The sequence below is a fragment of the Gymnoscopelus microlampas genome (genome assembly GCF_963454915.1).
Source record: "Gymnoscopelus microlampas genome assembly, chromosome: 11".
Taxonomy (NCBI): domain Eukaryota; kingdom Metazoa; phylum Chordata; class Actinopteri; order Myctophiformes; family Myctophidae; genus Gymnoscopelus; species Gymnoscopelus microlampas.
Genome location: NC_139948.1, coordinates 5,626,087 through 5,649,439, shown reverse-complemented (window position 1 = coordinate 5,649,439; position 23,353 = coordinate 5,626,087). Strand labels below are relative to the sequence as shown.

Sequence of the window (23,353 nt, the reverse complement as noted above, 5' to 3'; positions counted from 1 at the left end):
ATTTTTGAGCAATCTGCACGAAACATTTTACACATGAACTTTGGACCACTGCCTACAAAAATTTCCAACGGATTTTCCATAAGTGAAAAAATGCAGAAGTTAGGAGCCAATGACTGTTTTTCATATAATTCAAAATGGTGGGCGATCTAAAGGTCAGAGGTCAAAAGTCAGACCACGAAAGTTGTCGGGCATGAAGAGACGCATGTGTGTATCGAAGTTTCATGGTTGTAGGTCAAACAGGGCATGAGTTGTACCTGTTCAAAGTTGGCACTTTCAATTGAGTGCTATAGCGCCACCCTTTGACGAATGAGTGTGAGAATTATTTCTTGGTAGTTTTTCATGAGCATCTACCATATGGCCGAGTTTCGTAAAAAGCGTATGCACGGTTAAGCCAGAACTGGCAAAAACAAGTATTTTTCAAACTGCTCAAAATTGCGGAAAATCTAAGGGCGGAGCTTAATGGTCAAATCGATACGTGTGTTCCTCATGAGTCAAGGCACATGTGTAAGCAAGTTTCACGACTTTCGGCCAAACGAGGCATGACTTATGCCTGTTTAAAGTCTGCCTTTTCAAAAAATTGCTATAGCGCCCCCTTTTGGCCAATTGGAGTAAGATTGGTTTCAGTGATATTTGGAATGACCCTGTATATTTCTGCAAAGTTTCAAAGAAATGTGAGTCTGCATGTATGTTTTAGGCACAGATGAATAATTTTCTTTAAACTGTAATAGTTAAAATCTATCTCCTCCTGGGATTTTTGAGCAATCTGCACGAAACGTTTAGCACTTGAACCTTGGACCACTGCCTACAAAAATTTCCAACGGATTTTCCATAAGTGAAAAAATGCAGAAGTTAGGAGCCAATGACTGTTTTTCATATAATTCAAAATGGTGGGAGATCTAAAGGTCAGAGGTCAAAAGTCAGAGGGTGAAAGTTGTTCAGCATGAGGAGACGCATATGTGTATCCAAGTTTCATGGCTGTAGGTCAAACAGGGCATGAGTTGTACCTGGTCAAAGTTGGCATTTTCAATTGAGTGCTATAGCGCCACCTTTGGACGAAAGATTGTGAGAATTATTTTTTGATAGTTTTTCATGACCATCTACCATATGGCCGAGTTTCGTAAAAAGCGACAGCGCGGTTCAGCCAGAACTGCGAAAAGTGGCAGAAGAAGAAGAAGAAGAAGAAGAAGAAGTGACAGAATACTGCCAATAACAATACGTGTCCAGAGCAGAGCTCTGGCCCCGTAATTACCTGTTGGGTTTGTGGCTGCATGCAGTCTGAAGAGGGTTGTAAGCTCAAGCTATGGTCCAGTATGCTGCAGGATGTTACAGGATGGTCTAGGATGCTCCAGTATGCTCCACAATGCTCCAGTAGTTACAAGTGGAAGCTACTGTCTTTATACTGTAGCTCACTGGGCTGGACACATGTAGTAAATACAATATATCCTCAGTTGAGGTGGTGATTGCTTTTAAAAGGTCGAAGGAGCCAGGTATCACGTGATGCAGATATAACCTGTTTAACAGGTCAAAACTGGGGCGGTGAGGTGCTTTTACTTTACTGGAGTATTTCCAGTTTTCAGTACTTTTGCTTCTACTCCACTACATCTCAGAGGCAAATATTATACGTTTACTCCACTACAATTATTTGTAAACTTTAGTTACTACTTACATTGTAGATTTTGATTGTTATTACAAAACATACATTACCCACTTACATACATTTCGGCCATTTGAAAATAGCTGATCTACAAGCTCACAATGCGTCGCATTTGCGACGCATTGAAAACTTGAGAAATTATACATTTGAAAACTTGAAAAATGGGACATTCCACCACTGCATGAAACATTCGAATGATTACAAACAACAGAAACACACACAAACTAGAAAAAGTGCTCCTCGGTGCACAGGTCTCCGCCAGGTCAGGTAGGTTGTTGTGGGCCAGCAATGTTCGGAATTCGCCTATCAGGATGGAATAGGAAAAGTGTGCAAACAAAGTTTTACACAAATCGGTGCAGTTATTGGTAAAAACACGAATCGGCCTGTTATAGCGCCACCATGAGGCAGATTTGAAACATTTTAAGTGGCATTTCTTCCTCGGCCTAATGGGAATGTGCGTGTGAAATTTCACGGAAATTGCAAGTTGCGTTCATGATTTGAGGCATTTTGTTCAAAACCGGACAGATCCGGGTTGATCACATGACTATAGAGAAACTGTGTACCGATTTGTATGACGTTTGGATACAATCTGTAGGAGTAATATAAAAAATGGGTTTTGCACAAATCGGCCTCCTGGTGGCGCTATAGCAGGCCCATGTGAAAAATGGACGGACGGACGGACGGACAGGGGGTAAAACATACTCTCTCGCCATGTCTTCGGCCTGGCGGAGACAACAAATCTAAGACATTCCACAAGTGGTTCCTAGAAATGTCCAAAGAGGCTGCAGCTCTCAAGACCTGTAGAAGCGCATTCCATACCTTTTTGTTTTTTACCTTTTTTCATGCCGCGGGGGAACATCAGTTTTCAGCCTCACCCAGCTGAGTGCTGCAGTCCATGTTGGGCCTCGTTGTGCGCTGCAAATAACTCAACCTGTATTCTTAGAAGGATGCATTCTAGATAATTTAAGTGCTGCGTTCATCCCGGTAACAGTCTTCCACGCCGACATCTCGCCACTCCGACTAGTGGCTTCCGCGTGCGGTTAGGGTTAGGGTGAGGGTTAGGTATAGGGTTCGTTAACGTCGGAAAGGCGACATGTCGGAAAGCCGCCATGTAACCATTCATCCCTAGGTACAGTATGTGCAGAAACCGGTTTATTAGTTTCACGGTACAGCAAAGTAGAACATGACGCAAACATGCGTGCACAATGCACATGCAACAGCCACGTGCCATGTGAATGGCAACGACGTGCAGTACAGCACGTTAAGTTACATTTCTTTATTGAGACTTTCAGAGGTCTTTTATCTCTCCATGCCAGTAGATAAAATAACACCTTTCTGGGGCACCATGTAAAATCAAACACACACACACACACACACACACACACACACACACACACACACACACACACACACACACACACACACACACACACACACACACACACACACACACACACACACACACACACACACACACACAGTCTAGTGACAGAGTTAAGCACACTAAGTTGGGCATTCAGAGATGTTCCTTGGAAAGTAGACGCGCAATCAAACACAACCCTCAACTTTTTTCTTCTGTGGGTGGTACACACCATGATGCGGTATGTACCACACCCTGCCATCAGAACGACCCAGACCCTCAGTTGGCACCTACTCAGCATAACCACTGGAGATGACCTCACTCATAAAGTTGGTGTAGTCTGCATGAAAAAAACAGTCCTTGTTGAATCTCCTTTTTAGAGCCAGGGCACGCTGTTCAGCAACCTTCCTGTTGTTCGGTATTCTAAAATCACCTTGTCTCAAAGGCAGGCCACGGCTCTAAAGCCTTGGGAACATTGGTTCCAATAAGAAGATCCACCCTGAGTCGATCGCCGTTATTCAAGGTGTTCAAGGTGCGACCAATTCCGCAGATCTTCCTGCCTAGGGATGTTGTCTTGGTGGACAGGCATACATTTCTGAGTGAACATTGCAGGTAGCTCGCAGAACAAATCTGTGTCCAGCCCAGCTACCTCCAAATATATCACAATGTGACTGCCCACCACCTTCTCCTGACCCATTGTTCTTAGGAGAATGTCAGACCGTCTTCTTGAGAGGTTCAGCCGGTTCATGAGCCCTTCTGTGCAGAATGAAGCCAAGCTCCCAGGATCAAGAAAAGCATAGGCGACCACTGTTTTATGACCTTTCTTGGACTTGGACTTTCACCAGCCCCAGTAAGACCACTGGACTGCGCCGAGATCAAAGCACTTTTATCTCTTGTACCCGTTTGTCCATTGGCTGGTGGGATGTTTCATACTGCACACTTTGCACACAAGGCGTTTGCGGCAGTCTTTGCTGTGCCCAATGCACATGCAGCCAAAACACACCCCTTTCTCTTTCAAGAAGGACATCTTATCACTGTGTGTCTTCCTTTCCAATATGAAGTGCATGTCCAAGGTATGCCCAGCTCCACAAAGCAAGCAAACTCCAATAGGTGAGCTCTTTTCCCTCTTCCATCCAGTGTTATTGTTCCTATCTATGGTAGCGACAGTGGTCACAAAGCTACTTCCCATGGGTTTAGAAAAAGACTGAGGTTTAGCAAGCCTCACTTCCTGCCTCGATACTTCAGGGGAAGAATCTCCAAACAGTGGGTTGCTTGCAATTTTCACCTGCCTTTCAATGAAATCAACAATATCACGAAAGGTGGCTCTGCGACGGTACTTCTCCTGCAAACTGCAGGCAACATCTCTCCACTTATCCCTGACCGTATAAGGCAACTTATTGATAATAGTCTACATGTAGCAGGGACATCCAGCTCGTATGTGGATTCAAACTCTCCTAGAGCATTGCAACACGCCCGCAGTAAGAAGCTGTAAGATTGAAGTGCTTTGACGTCCTCGGACTTATGCGCTGGCCACAAGAAGACTTTGTCCATGTAAGCAGAGGTGATCTTCAATGGGTTGCCAAAGTGCTCTTGCAGTAAGGATTTGGCCTTGGCATAGCCACTTGCAGCAGGAACCATATCTCTGGGCTGCCCTTTAGTATATATCTAAAGGTGTAGGTTGGTATGAATGCAACTGCGACTGAGGACGTGCTTGAGGGTTATGTGTTTCACTTTGTCACCCTAACTGTCTCAGTCCTTGGCTGTGGCTGGTCTAATCCAACTTGTGACTGCAGCCCCACATAATTCACCTTAGGCCGAGCATCCAATAAGTGAGGACGTGGCTTCTTAGGCCGAGCATCCAGCAAATGTGAACGTGACTGCTGTTCACTAGAAGCATATTGAGATGGTTGACCTACTGGCTGCCTCACTGGCAAAGGCACACATGTCTCAGTATCAGCATCCAACATATGAATAGTTTATTTTTCTCAAAGTAGGAATTATGTACCACTGGCTGCAGCACCAGACGCTGGAGAGGTGCTAGAAACCTTCAAGACATTTATTTTAGCTGCTGATGCCACTATCTCCATCTCCAAATCCAACTGCTCTCTCTTCTTTTTGACCTGCGCCTCTTGCTCTTCCAAAGCATGTATCTCCTTGAGCAGCTTCCGACAAGCAAGGAATGCTTCGCTATTATACGTGCAGACAAAGTAGTTGAGGCAGTGGCTACCCTTGCTCCCTGCAGAGCTCATTTTCTTTTATGCTTCAACTGCAACATTAGAAATACTGTCGTCTGGGTTACCATCTGCAACAGATGTTCCCACCTCATCCTCAGGATGTTCTGAAACACAAGTAACATTGTCATTATTCACTGCATTGGGTGTTTCAACATGAGGTGGTTGTGGCTGAGGTGAAGCAGAAGTAACATCTTCATGTAACTGAACTGTACTTTGAATTTGGCCATTTATGTCTGAACGCCATTTATTTGTATTTTCAATGAATTCAACTTTACGTTTGTGTATGTTTGAAAACCAAATATTTACCTTTGATGGAATGACTGAGCCATGAAGCTTATTTGCTTCATCGTACAGTGCAGATGCATTGTGAAGATGAGATTGAGAATTGTCAGAACTTTGCGCTTGTTAATTACTTTTACAACTGCTTAAATTGTGTTAACCTAAGCTTTTCGTTCCTTTTGAAGATGTTCCATTTTATTTACTAATGCTTTGGCAGTGAACTTTGATTGTCTTTTCTGATTAAAATTAAAAGGACTCACGTCCAAACAAAAGCTCAAGTTTAAAATGTTTTATTTCAGTGTCACCAAACAAATACAATACAAGTTTCCAATAAATATATGCAATAAATATGTGCAAAGAAATAATTTAAACAGTGAGCAAAATTCGAAATGAGGTCAACAAAATATACCTCTTCCAGCTCACCGTACCTCCACGGTCAAACCAGCCTTAAGGTGAGCAGGTGAGGACAATTACTTGTAGCCGCTGGAGGCCACCCACAGAGACACTCCCACCATCAAGGTGCCAATGCGGTGCCAACATCTATCAGACCTATCAATATGCCCATCACCCAATCCAGTGCTAAATACAAATAGCCCATTTGGCTCCTTGAGTAACTGTAATATGTATTACTAAAACGTGAACGTAATTAGTTATATTACTAGTTACTGGAAAAAGGTAATTTTTTTCGATAAGTTACTTTAGTTACTTTCCAACACTGGTATTTTTTCTGTACTGAATGTATGCTCCCTTTATATGATAAAACTGTGTAATGATTTTACACCCAAAAGATAATTCTAGGTCAAGTTAACCTTTTCATCAGAATCACCTTTTTTGCTTTGGCACATGGCACATGGCACAGCGACAATCATTAAACGTTTAATCCAGGATTGCTGATTTTATATATACACATGACTCAGGCTGATTACACATGAGATACAGCTGGTGAAGACATGAACATAGAACCATGAAAACTAGAACATGATTATAACAGAAATACAAGACCTACACAAGAGGGGCAAAGTCTGTAACTGTGACACCTGGAGGATGAACCATTATTTTGTTGACAGGAATCACAAGACTTTCATTAGCTTCTCCCTTTCCATCTCTCGCTTCCATCTCTGCTTCTGAGGTCATGTGGTGCAGCAAAGCATTTGTCTTCTGGGTCAGCAGGTCGGCTGGCTCACATAACAAATGGAGGCGCTAATGAGTAGAGAGAAATAATTACATTACCCATTATTCCATGAAATTTCACATTTGGGGAATTTACATTCATTCCTAAGTCATTAAAACATGAACAAACTTACCTGAATAATTAATAATGGCGAAACATTATGTGGCCAACAAGGCATGGACTTTCCCACTTTCCAATCATTTTCGACTTTTCTGTGCTTCAGTTCTAAGTCTGCAAGTATATTTTCATACTGCAGGCTTACTGAAACCAATCCAATCCAGTGGCTTCCACACAAATCAACCAAGTCACAATATAGGCTTTGGTCACTGGTCAATTATACTGTGAGATATAGTCATTGGATTAAACATGCCAGATTATAAGTATGGTCCTTTACATTTCCAGTGTAAACTAAAGGGAAAATCCACTCTATGATATCTACAAACAGACTGCAAATCAGTAGTCTGGCTAATGAAATTCTGGACTGCATCTAAAGTCTGGGAAGATTCTTTTGATACTGTCTGCATATGCCGAAGGCAAGGAGCTGTTTAGTGGTGTGTAGGCTACTACGCTGGTTAAGTCCCCATCTTGAATCGATCAAATCACAATCTATAGCCTCATGAAACAATAGTTTCACATGTCCTTCATCTATTAACTAGGTAGCATTGAGGGTATTTATGCTTGTCATGTAGCATTGTCCTCCCACAAAAGTGATGTGGCCATATCTGCCATCGTCTTTGAGATGCAAACAACACAGGTTTCAGCATTGCAGACGGACCGTATACAGTGATATCTTTTTCTGTTCTAGTTCAAAACTATGTATTGTATAGTGCAGGGACCTGCGACATCCACTATCTTCTGAAAAATGAGGAAGCACCTTTGTTTTATTCGTTTGCACCTCCAACGCACGTCATAGATTCATACCCCTATATTCAAACATAGCCTACTAGGGCATGACATCACTGTAGCTAAAATAATACAACATTCAAATCATGCTTTGATTTATGTCTTATAGGGAGACATGTTGTCTGTTTGTAAATATTAACTTAGCTGGCCAATATCCTTAGAATAGCAGAATGCCTCTGTTTTAGGGTGGATTTTCCCTTTAAAGAGTATCAAAACTGAGAGTTGCTGATGTTTGTGAACAGTTTGTTTCCTATTAGTAGTAGTGATAGCGTTTACAAGGAAATTGCTGTTGAGATGAGATGAGAGATGTTGGTAGTTAGGCATACAATTATGGACTTACTGTAAGATGAGGCACCATGTTAGCAACTATACTTTAGGCCAGGGGTATTCAACTAGATTAGGCAGGGGGCCACAACTGTAAAATAATTTGGAGTTGGGGGCCACACAGTGGCAAACATTTTCGGGTCTAATTCGGGTCTAATTCAGTCTAATTCGGGTCTAATTCGGTTCTATTTGACCAATATAAATCAACCTTTTTCGGGTCTAATTCGGTTCTATTTAAGGTTCTAAGTTAAGTTCCAATGAAAGATGGCCTTTCAAGAACTAATGAAGGATAAATATTTTGTACTGTTTTAACTTTGATAACATAAAAACGAACATATATTTACATAAATAATAATTATGAAAATTTAAAAAAAAAACTTTTTTTTTTTTTGTTGGGAATATGGCCAGGGGCCACAAGGAAGCTCCTCGCGGGCCGCACGTGGCCCGCGGGCCGCCAGTTGAATATCTATGCTTTAGGCCCTCATCACCATATCACATTCATTCTGAAGACTTTAGTTAGCAGTGTGGGCACAAATGGTAATGTTGCTGAGTTGAATCAGTGTGGGGACTGCATGGGTACAATGTTAATCATTCAATATATCCCAAGCACCACATTTACACCTACTGTACAGAACATAATCCCCTGTCACAGTATATCTCTCAAATTAATTATTCCAAAATGTTACTACCTACTGTACTCTCACCTGGCGGAGGGTTCCTGGCCCAGTGGTCAGTTTCATCAGTGCCCACCCTGGTACAAGTACAATGGAGGAGAGAGCCAACAGCCAGCCCATAACGTTGGCCCATTCTGGATAGATATACCAACGGTTGTAAGTTAGGGGCTGGTACTCCACTAAGGAACCTATGAAACAGAGCTGAGGGGAGAAAGGAAACAAAAAAGCTTTTGTGCCTATAAATGGCATGGATATTTATTACACGGCTTGGTTGAATGCTTGATTCTGATTGGTCTGTCATCGGTCAATATTTCTGGATAATGACCGATGAGCTCTATACCGGACCGCTGTCTAATCAGAGACTCAGAAAACCTGCTCATGTCAACCTGCGCTGCTTGGTTTTATGCTTTATCCAACATGACAGCCATGTAAACAAACAAACAAACAAACAAACAAACAATGTAATTTACAACTAAACTTTGCTCTCAAGAATGTTTTTGAAAACATTTGAAGTGAGAAATAGACAATGCAATAACCGAAAAGTGATTCTATTTGATCCACGGGGGAGTACCAAAACGCTCGCCCTGGGGCAAATCTGGCGGTATTACAGGCAAATCGTCGGTATATAGAATGGGGGCGAGTGTGTTTTGGGGCGAGTCTTCCCGTTACCTTATGGAATGCTGTCATTTGTTTTCCGAGGCGAACTTGTCCGCCCAGCCCAGTACTTAGGGACGGGTCGTTATTTACGTTATTTACGGAGGTTGGTATGGCCCAGAAGAGGGGGGGGTCATCAAACTTTCTTTTGAGCCATGGGGGGGGCCATGTTTTTTTATTTTGGCTTTAGGGGGGGTCATACAACTTTAATTTATTGAATTATGTATGCTAAAAATGTTTAGTTTTTCATACGTGTTATACTCCCCTATTTATATTGCGTTTAATAATCCTGTATGGTGAATTGACATGGTATCTCCCACAGTGGGAGTCTCACTTCTGTTTAGTTGCGCAGTGAACAATGGTGCCAGACTGGCCAATTTTAAGTAATTGGGCTGGAAAAAATAGCATTGGGGCCCCATGCTATGCTATGTACATTCGCTTTCTTTTTAACATATCTGGCTATCTTTTCACGTAGCAGCAGCAGCATATTGGCAGCGGATGATTCAAAATGACTATACGGAAATATCTCAGCCGTGCCCAAAAGCGGCTAGAACAGCAGAGAAAAAACTAAAATATAGAAAAACTACAAAAAATGTTTTCAATATTTCAACCAACACAAACGGATGCTACTGCAAGTAGGCTACCAAGACTTTCTTTACACGCTGTCTTGTGCCTAGACAGAGTGAGCAAAGATGTCGCACAAGTTTCCTCATCAAATGTAAATATGAGAGCTGCTCATTGACACATCGTATCGTACCACTGAAAGAGCGACAGCTCATCCGTTTTCCAATGTTGACATTGGAAAACGGATGAGTTGTCTGAGATGCTCTCAGAATCTGTCTCTTCCCTGTATCAGTGGGGAAAGATCATTTTGCAAACTGGAAATGATCATAAATAGACTGGGGACTGCATCGATTCATGACAACAGACTGAACCATTTAACTTGTCCATTGAATCACACGTACGTTGCATGAATTGGATGTTTCCGACCTTAGCGACCTGCAGCGCTTTAATAGTGTTAATTTATATTTATTTATGTATGGTTGGACATAAGGCAGCGCCGACTGCAGTCAGTGCTTTCTGAGAGAATGTGACAGCTGATTTTGTGTGTGTGTGTGTGTGTGTGTGTGTGTGTGTGTGTGTGTGTGTGTGTGTGTGTGTGTGTGTGTGTGGTGCAGAGGGCTTATAATGATGATAGCACTTGATTGCAAAGCACTATTATATTAATTTTGATAATGTCTAATAAACAATGTTGTCTATCAATGCATGCGCTCATTACGCACATAACACATGCGTCTGCTGACTGCTGGTGTATGAGAGACGCACGCACACTAACTTTCCTAGGCAAGTGGAGTAAAGTTTGCGGGGTGGCTCGGTGTGTGCGCGCGCGTTTGCGTGCGTGCGTTATTGTGTTTGCCAGATGTGTTGCATTTTGGTTTGTCTGACACGTTACTCTTTCTTTGCACTCTGTGGTTATTAGTCTCTATTTTGTCTACTTTGGTTATTTAATGCTTTCATGCTATGATATGAAGCTTTGTATGCAGTGTTTTCTGTTGCATATGGAAACTGACTTTATGATCGGAGGAAGCAGAAAAAGAGAGAGAGAGAGAGAGAGAGAGAGAGAGAGAGAGAGAGAGAGAGAGAGAGAGAGAGAGAGAGAGAAAACAACTCACGCCCGACCCTGTGTTTTTGACAGCTTGACGAGTACTAGTAGTTAATATGAAAAATAGAACATAGTTGCTCAATCTTTCTTTCGTTTAGGGTGTTTTTGTAACCCCAAGAAGACACATATGGAACCAAATCATGGCCGGCGCACCCATAGAGGCGACCTAGGCGGCCGCCTAGAGCGGCAGTTTGGAGAGGCGGCAAAAAAAGTCAGGAAAAAATAATAATAATGATAATAAATCGGTAAAATCAGAATTAAATAACACAACCCTAACCTAACCCTAACCCTAAAACTGAAATAAAGTAACCAAAGACACAAAAAAACCTATCATAATCCTCCCAGAACCGCACAAAATGTCGCGCGCACGCTTTGCGGGCGCAAGGGTCCTGCGCACAAATATAAAAAAGGAAGGGGGTCAAGGGAAAAAAAAAGAAAAGAAATTACATCTGCACCACCCCCCCTGGTAACTAAATAACGTCCAGTCCCTTATGGAATACTTTCATTGTTGTAAGCAAGGAAATACTTTGTTTTGTTGTTACTTTTGGGTCAATTTATTTATTTATTAAGTAGCCGTGCAATAAGCGCCTCGGTGCATAATCACCCTGTCAGGCTTTAAATTTCAATAATGACCTGACCACCTCCCCATGCATTATCCCTTGCTTATTTTGTTGTCTGACTTTACTTGGAATTTAAATTCCAATGCTGTGAATTGTTTTAGATTGCTCCATTTGGTGGCCTAAACTATGGATATGGGGCATTTCCAACATTGACATTATTCAAAAAAGAGCAGGCTATTGGTTTTCATTCAAGCCATCTACTCAGGGACTATTTCTGTTTCTGAGACATGAGGTGAATACAATTATCTGAATGTGGATAAAGTCTTTGTCACCAGGACCACAGTTGTGAACCACTGCAACAGATAATGTTGCTTCAACTCACCAGTGAGACCAAGGGGGTGAGATAGAGCCAGCAGAGTTTGAACATGGGATTGGGGCGCACGCCTGTCATGTCATGTATGATGCCACACATACGATCTGCTCCTGATTCAGAATTTGGTACAAACAGAGGTTAGCTGTTGGCATGTTTGGACACTGCGATTGCTTGTGAATGACTTTTTATTATTTCTGAGAATACCCACCAAATACCCAGGCCAAAGCCAGGGACTCAAACACAGCAAGAAAGAGAAGGCAGGCTCCATTGCAGGCATAGTAGTCAAATAGCTGGAACACATACATCCCCCCCTGGTGGCAAGAGACATGAGGTGTGATTGCAATTGGCAACAAAGTTTATGTTCTGTTGTTTGGTTTTCAAACAATAGGTCACACCCATGGGCACCTGAACCTAACCTAGATATTTTCCCAGGGTGCAATTGAGAATCTGACCTTAAGTTTTCTTTCTTTTGGTGTCAGCATTTCTGACCTTTTGGAAGACTACCTACGGTGCAAGCTTTTAATGTTGCTACTATTGTGAACCTCTCCTTCCCACCTTTGAGCACATTTCATGTCTCACTATTCCCAACGTCATTTTAAAATGTATTTTAGATTTTTTTTGTGGTGGTCACTTTGCTACTATGATTTGGCAACAGGCAGGCATTGTTAGCTTGTTACCTGCCAAGCTATGCTGTTGTGTAGTATTAGATGCGGATTAGCCTTTATGCATAAGAAGAAGAAAAAATCACACCCTGTGTGAAGGAAGCGGTGCCTTTGATGAGCCCCGTATTGATGTTGTCATCAATATTTGTTTATGGGACAGACACACACCCGGACATACACACACCCGGACAGACACACGGACACACGGACAAAGTCAGATATAGAGCGGTTGGCACCGCTAAAAATAAAATAAATACTGACCTCAGTGACCATGAGAAGCTGGGAGAAGAAGCAGATCATGCAGAATATGAGAAGGAATATCTCCCGTCGCCCTGTCCTACGCAGCACTGTGGGAAACATATCTGTAATGGATGTCATCACCGCCTCCATTGCAACAAACTAGAAAAAAACACAATGAGAATGAGAGTGAATAACTTTTATGACTTATATGGGTATATTGTATACTTCAATGCCTGATTTATACTCGTTTGCACACCAGAAATAGCAGATAGCAGATACAAACTCGCAACACATTGCATCATCAGGCTTTAGATGGACTAACCCAAACACCCTCTTATTTGATATTAGGTTTGTCACACAGACACCAAATAGAGGTGAAAGTTATGAAGGTTCAAAGGGTGCTGGGTTGACATGGTCCTTCTATGCCATGGTTTATAGACATTAATAGCCAAAACATTGTGGTCAGTTTGTCATGTTTTGCATTAGGCAAAGAATTGCAAGAAGCTCCTGTTTGGTCCAATTGCTAATTATATCATACATTTATCTGACAATTCAGACAAGGGGAGCAATTACTTCACAGGTCTAGTGGGACTTGTAGGCCTATGTTTTTATTTTGGGTAATATTTCATTAAGATTAATAAAAACAAGACTCAAAAAGGCTAAATGCGCAATATGGCTATTTGATTGTTTTTAAAAGCAGTTTAAAAGTTATGAAATTGGCCAATAAGGTAGAGGGGTAGAACAAGTGCCAAAGCCACACTAGTAGAATCCACACATAGCAGGGCTTAGTGACAACAATGTGAGCCCAACATCACCCCTGGGGGCCCACAACTGACCAAATGACCAACAAAGTAAACAATCAATGTTTCTATTCCTAGAGCCTTGCAACTAAAAATGTAATGGTTGACCTGAGGGTAGCACTGGAGGAAAGGCCATGGGGTCAACACAATAAGAATGGTTAATCCTCCAGGTGTCACAGTTACAGACTTTTCTTCTCTTGTCTAGGTCGTATGTCTATGTTATGTTCAAGTTGTCATGGTTCTATGTTCATGACTTCCCCAGCTGTATCTCATGTGTATGTCATATGTATGTCTATGCTGTCCGGCAGGAACCAGCTAACTCCAAAATGTTCATTTTTCAGGAAATGAAAAAAAGTGGAGTTAGGAGGTTTTGTTCATCATTGATAAGAACAGCTGAATGGACCTCTAAGCTCACAATGAGGTTGGAGGTCAAAAGGGGGTGGAGCCTGGAGTCAGCAAAACCAGCTAACTCCGGTGGACTTCGCTGGTTTAGCAGAACATATGAGGATCCAATGGAGTTAGCTGGTTTTGTCAGAAGTGCTTTTTAATGCTTTTCATTGGTTCAATATTTTTTTAATCAACACACAGATGTAAAGGGTGTTCAATGGCCCTGATTTATGGAAAAAATTAGGGATGTCCGATATTATCGGCCTCCCGATATTATCGGCCGATATTAGCATAAAAATTGATATCGGGAAAATATCGGTATCGGTTTTTGAAAAAAAAAAAAAAAAATTTTTTTTTTTTTTTTTTTTTTTGCTTTATAAATAAGTTACAGGAGTTCTTACTGTATATGGTGTGTGTGATATGAAATTTGAGCTTACCCTAATCACAATAATCCCCGCATATATCGGTATCGGTTGATATCGGTATCGGTAATTAAGAGTTGGACAATATCGGTATATCGGTTATCGGTAAAAAAGCCAATATCGGACAACCCTAGAAAAAATGCAAAAATGTCAAAATGGAGTTAGCTGGTTTCTGCCGGACAGCAATGATTATAGTCTTGTTCCCCAGTCAGTCCTTAAGGGGGTTATTGTTTGGTGTTGCATGATGTCAGTTTGTTTGTGTTGTTTGTTCTGTTCATCTGTATTCACCCAGTCATGGGTTTTGAAAACTACCTGCCTGGCTGTCCTGCTTTTGCCTTCTCAACACTCCAGTATTTGAGTATGGGGTCAACAAAATCATTGGGGTTAATAGCTCAATGTAGCAGTAGTGGCTCAATGTACATGGGCTTATGGTGCATCTTCTTCTGATTATTACTGACATACAACATAAAGGGGTATTTCACAACAACAACAACAAAAGTCACAAGCCCAAAACTACAACATTGAGCAGTTCTGATTTGATATAGTAAAAGTGATTTCATAACAACCACTATGACCAAAGTCTGAAACTTTGAAAACTTTGAAACCTAGTATATTTCAATATCAAATGTAGTCTTCCATTTGTATATCACCTGTGAATCCAGACCCAAGAGCATGATCATGAAAAAGAAACAGACAGCCCATAGCTGAGGTAAGGGCATCATGGCTATTGCCTGAGGGTATGCAATGAAGGCCAGCCCTGGACCTGAAAACAGAAACATAACACTGTAGATCATTACCATTTGTCATTATTATCCAACCATGAGCCGGTGTATGAGTCCGAGCCACATCCAAGGCCTGATGCAACAGGGCTGCCAGTGTCTCCTCAGATGTGAAATGTACCAAATCATCGCTGGCAGTAACAATTCAGTGCACATTGGCACTTGTACTGAGTGGTCAGCTGGCATATGATACAACCCCTCACATAATCTAACCAACTCACAGAGAATACCTCTTTCATGACCTTCTGATGCTAGTTTACATGTTGCTTGCTGAGTCGTTGCTTGAATAATCCCACACACAATGGCCCTCATTTATCAACGTGGTGTAGACCAAATAATGGCCGTATGGCGAGATCACAGCAGTTTTCGGCATTTATCAATCTATCGTGACTTTGGCGTCAGTGTACGGCCCGCTCAGATCTCACGTCAGGTCAGAGGCAGTGTAAACTTTGGCTACACCCGTTTGTTCCATTTTGGACATGCGGAGCAGCATTGTCTGACCATCTGACAGGCATCTGGACACATGTATCCACTCCAAAATGTATATGTACTGTAACACACTAATAAATAATCCCTCTGAAAATTTTATAAAATCATTTAAACACACTACTTTAACAGTCATTCAGATAAGATTGCAGATCTGGCTGCATTGGCTATTTAACTCCGACCAAATGTACGCTAGGATTGACGTAAGGGAAAATATAAAGCAAAAAATAAGCCGTTTTACACTCCATTGATACATGAGGGCCAATGTGTGTGGGATTATTCTTGTGTCTCGAACTCTGTATAACTTCAGAATGGATTACATATATAAATATAGCTGCAAGCAGTGATAATATGGGGCCAGGAGAGAGAAAGAGAAATGATAATTCCTTTAACAGGTCAGTTCATGAAAGTCCTTGCGGTCTTGTTTCCAATGAGTGCCTGTGAGCAATTAGGGGTTAAGAGTCTTGCTCAGGGACAAATTTCATTTCATCGACACATTTGCTGACCTGGCCTGGAATCGTACCTGGGGCAACCAGAGTCTCTGGCTCCCTAGGCGGGCTCACTAACCACTCAGCTATGGCCACCCCTCAGAGAGAGAGAGAGAGAGAGAGAGAGAGAGAGAGAGAGAGAGAGAGAGAGAGAGAGAGAGAGAGAGAGAGAGAGAGAGAGAGAGAGAGAGAGAGAGAGAGAGAGAGAGAGAGAGAGAGAGAGAGAGAGAGAGAGAGAGAGAGAGAGAGAGAGAAGAGACATAGAGAGAGACAAATGGAATAGATTGAAGAGACAGAGACATGGAAACGGAATAGATTGAAGAGAAAGACATGGAATAGAGAGAGAGAGCGCCATGGAAACGGAATAGATTGAGTCATGTTTTTTGCATTTCAACTTAAATGACTCTGCATCAAGTGAGGCTTGAACCGGCAACCTTACGGTCATGAAGCACTCTTAGGTAGCTGCAACACTACCTATAGTGCTATATCTTTGTCAAGGCTGATATTGTCTGTTGAGGATCACAAACTCTTGCCTTCTGTCATGACCCAAGCCCCTGTTTCACTAACACTAAGATCACTCGTTCACAAACCATTTACCAATGAAGAAATTGTACATCTCCTCAGAACCAAAATTAGTGAAAGTAGCCGATCTACAAGCTCACAAACCATTAAAAGTTGTCAGATTGTACATTGGCTATTTTCACAATGAAGTATGTTATACATTGAAAAAACATACTCTCATTGCTATCTGAAAAGTTGTGAGATTGTAGATCAGCTGTATGTAAAAAACACTCAATTAAGTATTTCATGTTATCTTTAACAATTGCAGATGTATTCATTGATAGTCATGTTGTGTGAAATGCAACTTAGATGAAGTCTGCACCAAGTGAGGCTTGAACTGGTGACCTTCAGGTTGTGGGGCACACATTTAAGCGAGAAGCCACCAACAGACAAGAACCTGTGAAAAAGGAGATCACACAGATCATACAGTTTCACGCAAATAGCTGAAAAATCCTGGGTTTAAGTGTTTTTCAAACTGCTCAAGATTGCGGACAATCTAAGGGCGGTGCTTACTGGTCAACGTGATAGATGTGTTCCTCATTAGTCAAGGCACATGTGTAAGCAGGTCTAATGGCTGTCGGCCAAACGAGGCATGACTTTTGCCTGTTTAAAGTTTCAATTTTCAAAAAATTGCTATAGCGCCCCCGTTTGACCAATTGGAGTAAGATTGGTTTCAGTGATATTTGGAATGGCCCTTTACATTTCTGCAAAGTTTCAAAGAATGGTAAGTCTGCATGTATGTGTTAGGGGCAGATGAATAATTGTCATAAAACTGCAATATTCATTGGCTCATTAAAGCTTCATTTTTTCACTTATGGAAGATATTTTGCAAACGTTTTTTGGTATAGGTCCAAAGTTCATGTGTAAAAAGTTTCGTGCAGATTACTCAAAAATCCCAGGAGGAGATAGGTTTTAACTGTTTTTCATATAATTCCAAATGGTGGGAGATCTAAAGGTCAGAGGTCAAAAGTCAGAGGGTGAAAGTTGTTCAGCATGAGGAGACGCATGTGTGCATCGAAGTTTCATGGCTGTAGGTCAAACACGGCATGAGTTGTACCTGTTCAAAGTTGGCATTTTTCAATTGAGTGCTATAGCGCCACCTTTTGACGAAAGATTGTGAGAATTATTTCTTGATCGTTTTTCATGACCATCTATCATATGGCCGAGTTTCATAAAAAGCGACTGCACGGTTCAGCCAGAACTGCCAAAAGTGGCAGAAGAAGAAGAAACGGAATAATGCGAATAACAATATGGGTCCATGCTGGAAGCCTGGCCCCATAATTACATAATAATTATATAATTTATGTAGATATTGTGACTTGCAGTAGGCTACCTGACTCTGCCACTTCATCAATGGGAACACCCTGCTCGTGAGCCATGAATCCCAGCACTGAGAAGACGGCAAATCCAGCAACTATGCTAGTTGCACTGTTCAGCAAACACAGATAGAGGCAGTCTCTGCAAAACATAATAAAAAAAAAAAGTATTTAGCTTCAGATTTGATCTCACAATAATTCAAAACAGCTTTTTTCTGAATATCTTTCATTTGGTCGTTAGCACAGTAGGCCTAGTTACGATGGACCAGTATAGATACAGATACAGTATAGGTTATGTGTTCACAGCCACCCATTTTTCTTATTGCTAGATACCAAGTAACCAACGCAACTTCACACAATGCATTTTGAACAGACTTGCCTGTAGCAGTTGTTGTTGTTGTATGTGTTGTAGCTCCCTAGAACAGTTAAGGAACCCAACCCTATGGCGTAAGAGAAGAATACCTGGCCAACTGCTTCCATCCACACCTGTTCTGACAAAAGTAGCAACGAGAGATGCATGCATAAAGCCATTCTGTTAACCTCTCATGGACTGAAATCAGCCTATAATGTTTTAATTGTAATCTGCTACCTGTGGGTTGGTGAGATGTGAGGGTTCAGGAAGGAGGTAGTACACAATGCCTTGTAAAGCCCCTGGTAGAGTGAGTCCACGGATCAGAAGAATCAACAACATTGCATAGGGGAAGGTAGCGGTGAAATATACCACCTGGAAATGATGGGTTGTTATTGCATCTACAAACTTTTTTAATAGTGAATACTACAGTGGTAGAATGACTTCATCAGTATTATATTTGTGCACAAATACCTTTCCAGTAGACTTGACTCCTTTCCAAATACAAAAGTAGCAGATTATCCACATAGTATGAGGCATAACACAATCTCCCATCTGATGCTGCCCACCTCTTCAATGCCTCCTGAGATAGCCAGCACTCGTCGCCTGGACAGAGAGACAGATTGTACAAAGAAGGGATGCATTTATTTTATTGTCTGGCTGAAATGGATGATATGGAAGCCTCTAATTTCCTATTGATACTTCCATCAATGTCAGTTTTACATGTGTGATAACTGAATATCCACCACTTTAATGTCATTTGTCACAGTCACAAATGTATACTCTTCAACAATCCTCCACATGAACGTGCATGTTGTATGTATTAGCATACAGTGTTCATTTCTAATAGAAGCATACGGTAAGTAAAAGTTACTTTTCTTATTTAGTAATGTTGCAACAAAAAAAAAAGAATTACAGCTCTTTATCACAGTGTTTAACCCTGGCCTGTAGTGCAAAGGATTTAGAGAGCAGGAACAAAATGAAAATTATCTATAATCGTCTCTTATAAACATACTCCCAGAATTCTGTGGCAGCAGAGGTGGTGTTGGTCTGGTTAGCCCATTTGTTGAAACCATTGTGTGATGAGAAGTTTACACAATTATCTGATGGGGTAGAGAGAACTTGGTTATCATAACAGTGATATGTATGTCAAATGTTATAGGGCTATACACAGACTCAGTTTGTGGACAAAATGAGACTATGTTATGTCAAATATACTGTACGATGTCTTACCTGTGTTCCAGAGGTTATTACAACTAACCCAAGGGAGCTGGGAGTTGAAGGATGAGATGAGGTAGAACAACCCCCAGGCCAAAATAATAATATAAGACATACAGAAGTAGAAAAAAATCAGCTGCTCTGCATACCCTATACCTGTTGGGCAAAATGTATATCATTTTGACTGGTCAGCTTTGCACTAGACTGAGAAAACGAGAGGAATCCATGGTCTCGAAGGGCGGATCCAAACCCAGGCGCCTGGAGCAAGGCGCGTCCTCCGATTGCTTCACCAATCTATGTCCCCGCCTCCCCTCCCCTCCCCCCCTCCCCCCCCCCCCCCCCCCCGGTCTGTGCACGGAGCAGGCTGACGTCACCAAATTTAGAGCGACGCCCCTCTGCACTCTGGTTGGTTAGGAGTTAACAAGGTCCTAAGACCATCGTTCCTGCACCGTTCGCCCAGACGTTTTTCTTTTGAAACAAAAAAAAAGGCTGGGATTCCGAGGCTAGCTTTGCACATACACATTACATTACATTACATTACGGTCATTTAGCAGACGCTTTTATCCAAAGCGACTTACAATAAGTGTATTCAACATAGGTAGGGAACGAAAACTACTAATCACCAGAAGTTTTAAGTACATTTCCTGCAAAAACAAGCAACCAAGAGTATACCTAGCGCTAAGGTAAAAGTGCAATATATCAGCTACCTACTTTCTTAAACAGATGAGACAAAAAATGGCAAAATCAAATGAGCACGAGCTAAAACAAATAAGTGTATCGACTAAACAAGATCCAATAAAACAATACAAAAATAAAACAAGAGTTCGTACAACTAGTTAACAACAAGTAGGCCAGGCAAAGAGGAAGGATACACTAAATGGAGTTGGTAGGTAGCAGTGCCATCTATTAGAGAGTTACGCCAACTCCGTTCACTTCTTCGGGCCAGGTCTTCTACATACACATACATTGGCGAATAGTGACAAATCCCTAAACCGGAAGTTCATGGAATGCATTAAAGTCGACGGCTCCTTGACACTATTTCCAGCTACATGAACCACATGACCGACGCTGTTTCTGACCCCTCATTGGCGCAACACTCTAATAGAAGGCTCTGGTAGGTAGGCCTAACACAACTAAATTATTCTAGTGGCAAATAAGACAGAGAAAAGAACATTTATACAGAAATGTATAGACAAGGGAATGTGTCATGGATTATGCACATTAGTTGCACTGATTGCAATACAAATTTACAGCAAATCAGACAAAACACATTAACGTATCGGTTTTACTAGTATTTATATTGTATTTAGAATTAAATTTACATTCACAATTCCATTTAGTTTAGTTTAACTATTAGTTCCAAATACTACTGCATTACATATCTTGATTTTTACACATTAATATCTCAAGTTTTAACAATAACAACCAGTCAAAGGCTGTTAAAATGTTTGCTATTGCTGTTTAGACTTTGTAATTGACCAGCCCCTCTGGCATGAGACCAAGCATAATTTGTCATGTCCTATTCCATTCTGTGAATCCAATTGGCTGATTAAAGGGGAAAGTGGGTTGTGATTTTTGTGATTTTTACTATAACCAGTGTCAGTGTTGTTTTTGGCAGGCATTTTAGATGTAGTCTTAGTCTTAGTCTTTTGGACGAAATGCTTATTAGTTTTAGTCACATTTTAGTGTGACTAAAATACCTTGATAGTTTAGTCTAGTTTTAGTCGACGAAAACTCAAACGGTTTTAGTCAGATTTGGTGGATGAAAACTCTAAAGGTTTTAGTCCCGTTTTAGTCATTGGTTTTAGTCAAACAAATAAAATAAAATGTATTTACACTAATTTAATTAGGTCAATACAGATGTCGTATTTAAGATGTTTTTTACTGTTTTCGCTGCCGCCATGGTAATCGGAGGCAGAGACGTCTTTCCTCAATCAGATGATTAGCTTGTATTTCCCAACAGAAACCTAATAACACGCCCACTATCATAAGGCAGCTAGACAACTCGCTTCTTCACGTTCATAACAACAACAACAACAACCACTAAACGTGTTAAACAGATGCCGGTATCCCAGCCAATCACAGAGCCAAAAAAATAAAAGAAAAAAGAAGAGAAACCAATCACAGAGCCGGATGTTGCTATGCATCCTAGAACCCTCCCTGTGATTGGCCACTAATCCCCCATTGAAATAATATCGCTATAATATTGTGATCTTTTCATGCATTTTGAACGTCGATAGCCCACCCAATAACATTTTCGTCTCGTCTCGTCAACGAAAACACACATTTGTCTCGTCATATTTAGTCATCAAAAAGATGTTTAGCACGTCAACGTCACGTCGTTGTCATGAAAAAAAGGGCCGTTGACAAAATCATTTCGTCATCAAAAACAACACTGGCCAGTGTCACCTTTATGCCTTGACCACCACCAATGCCACCATCAAATCCCTTTTCATCTTGACTGTGGAAAACCACAGTAGATGTCCAAAATTGTTGCTATCGTTATGAATTACCTTCTGCCAGTGGACACAACTTCCTCCAGCAAGTGACACTCCCCTCCTGGGTGAACTGGCCCATGGAGGTCTCCAGAAGGAACAGGGGTACACCACATGTTGCCACAAATATCAGGTATGGCAACAGAAATGCACCTAAATTACACAAAGCATCACTACCTTGAATAAGAATTACACATTTAAATACTGCTGGCAAATGAGTTGTTCTCAACAGACTTACCTCCTCCATTTTTGTAGCAGAGGTATGGGAATCGCCACACATTGCCTAGGCCGACAATTTGACCCGCTACAGAGTAGACAGGAAAAATTCCACTTTGCTGCCCCAATGTCCTCTTTCTTCAATCATTACCTCTTCTGCCCGTTCAGCTGTGCATCTTTTCAACATTTCCAGAAGCTTTGTCTAGGTCTTGGTTTATATCTTTCCCATATTCCTTCTCTTTGTCCAGGTTTTTCTCTCTGTTTGTTGGTGTCTATCAGATCTACAGTGTGCCTTAAAAACACAAGATTGGGTGATTTATTACAAACTAACAGGGAGAACGTCACAATCACAACACTAAACATGATGTGACACCAAACATGATAGGAACGACAAGGACTGACTGGGGAACGAGGCTTATTAACACATGAGGGCTGATTACACATGAAACATGTGGGGAAGGTACGAACATAAAACCATGAAAACTAGAACAAGAACATAACATAAAAATGATACTGTGTACCGATTTGCGTGACGTTTGGACAAAAACATTGTTTTGCAAAAAGCGGCCTCCTGTTGGCGCTATAACAGGCCCATGTGAAAAAATTGGGGACGGACGGACGGACGGACGGACGGACGGACGGACATGGTGTAAAAACATACTCTCTCGCCATACCCTTCGGCCTGGCGGAGACAATAACAATAATAATAATAATAATGATAAGGGTAATAATAATAATAATAAGGGTAATAATTATTATTATTATTATTATTATTATTATTATTAGTATTATTATTACCCTTATTATTATTATTATCCTTATTAATATTATTATTATTATAACATGTTTCCTCCTATATATTTCTGTGAATTCTTTCAAGGCATACACACAGTACAAATCAGTAGCCTAACATGCCAATATGTCACGGTTGGTGAATACAAAGAAATTAAGAAAGTAAGAAAGAAAGTCGATTTGCAAATTCCCCATCCCACTCTTGATGACATTGTAAATTCAAAATAATAATACAATACATTAAACCATAAATGATTAATGTATCCTTTGCAGTGGTTTAATAAAATGATGCC

General features: G+C 41.1%; 1 pseudogene across 1 annotated transcript; it reads right to left on the bottom strand.

Annotated features, from left to right (window-relative positions):
- Positions 1-6,529: 6,529 nt before the first annotated feature.
- On the bottom strand, positions 6,530-22,416 carry LOC311054527 (sodium- and chloride-dependent GABA transporter 2-like; annotated as a pseudogene). The gene is made up of 14 exons: positions 22,291-22,416; positions 22,071-22,205; positions 19,573-19,713; positions 19,355-19,442; positions 18,814-18,945; positions 18,580-18,714; positions 18,370-18,476; positions 18,008-18,132; positions 15,011-15,123; positions 12,773-12,910; positions 12,058-12,160; positions 11,859-11,959; positions 8,630-8,800; positions 6,530-6,727 (listed from the first exon to the last, which is right to left on the bottom strand). The product of its transcript is annotated as a sodium- and chloride-dependent GABA transporter 2-like (transcript).
- Positions 22,417-23,353: the final 937 nt, after the last annotated feature.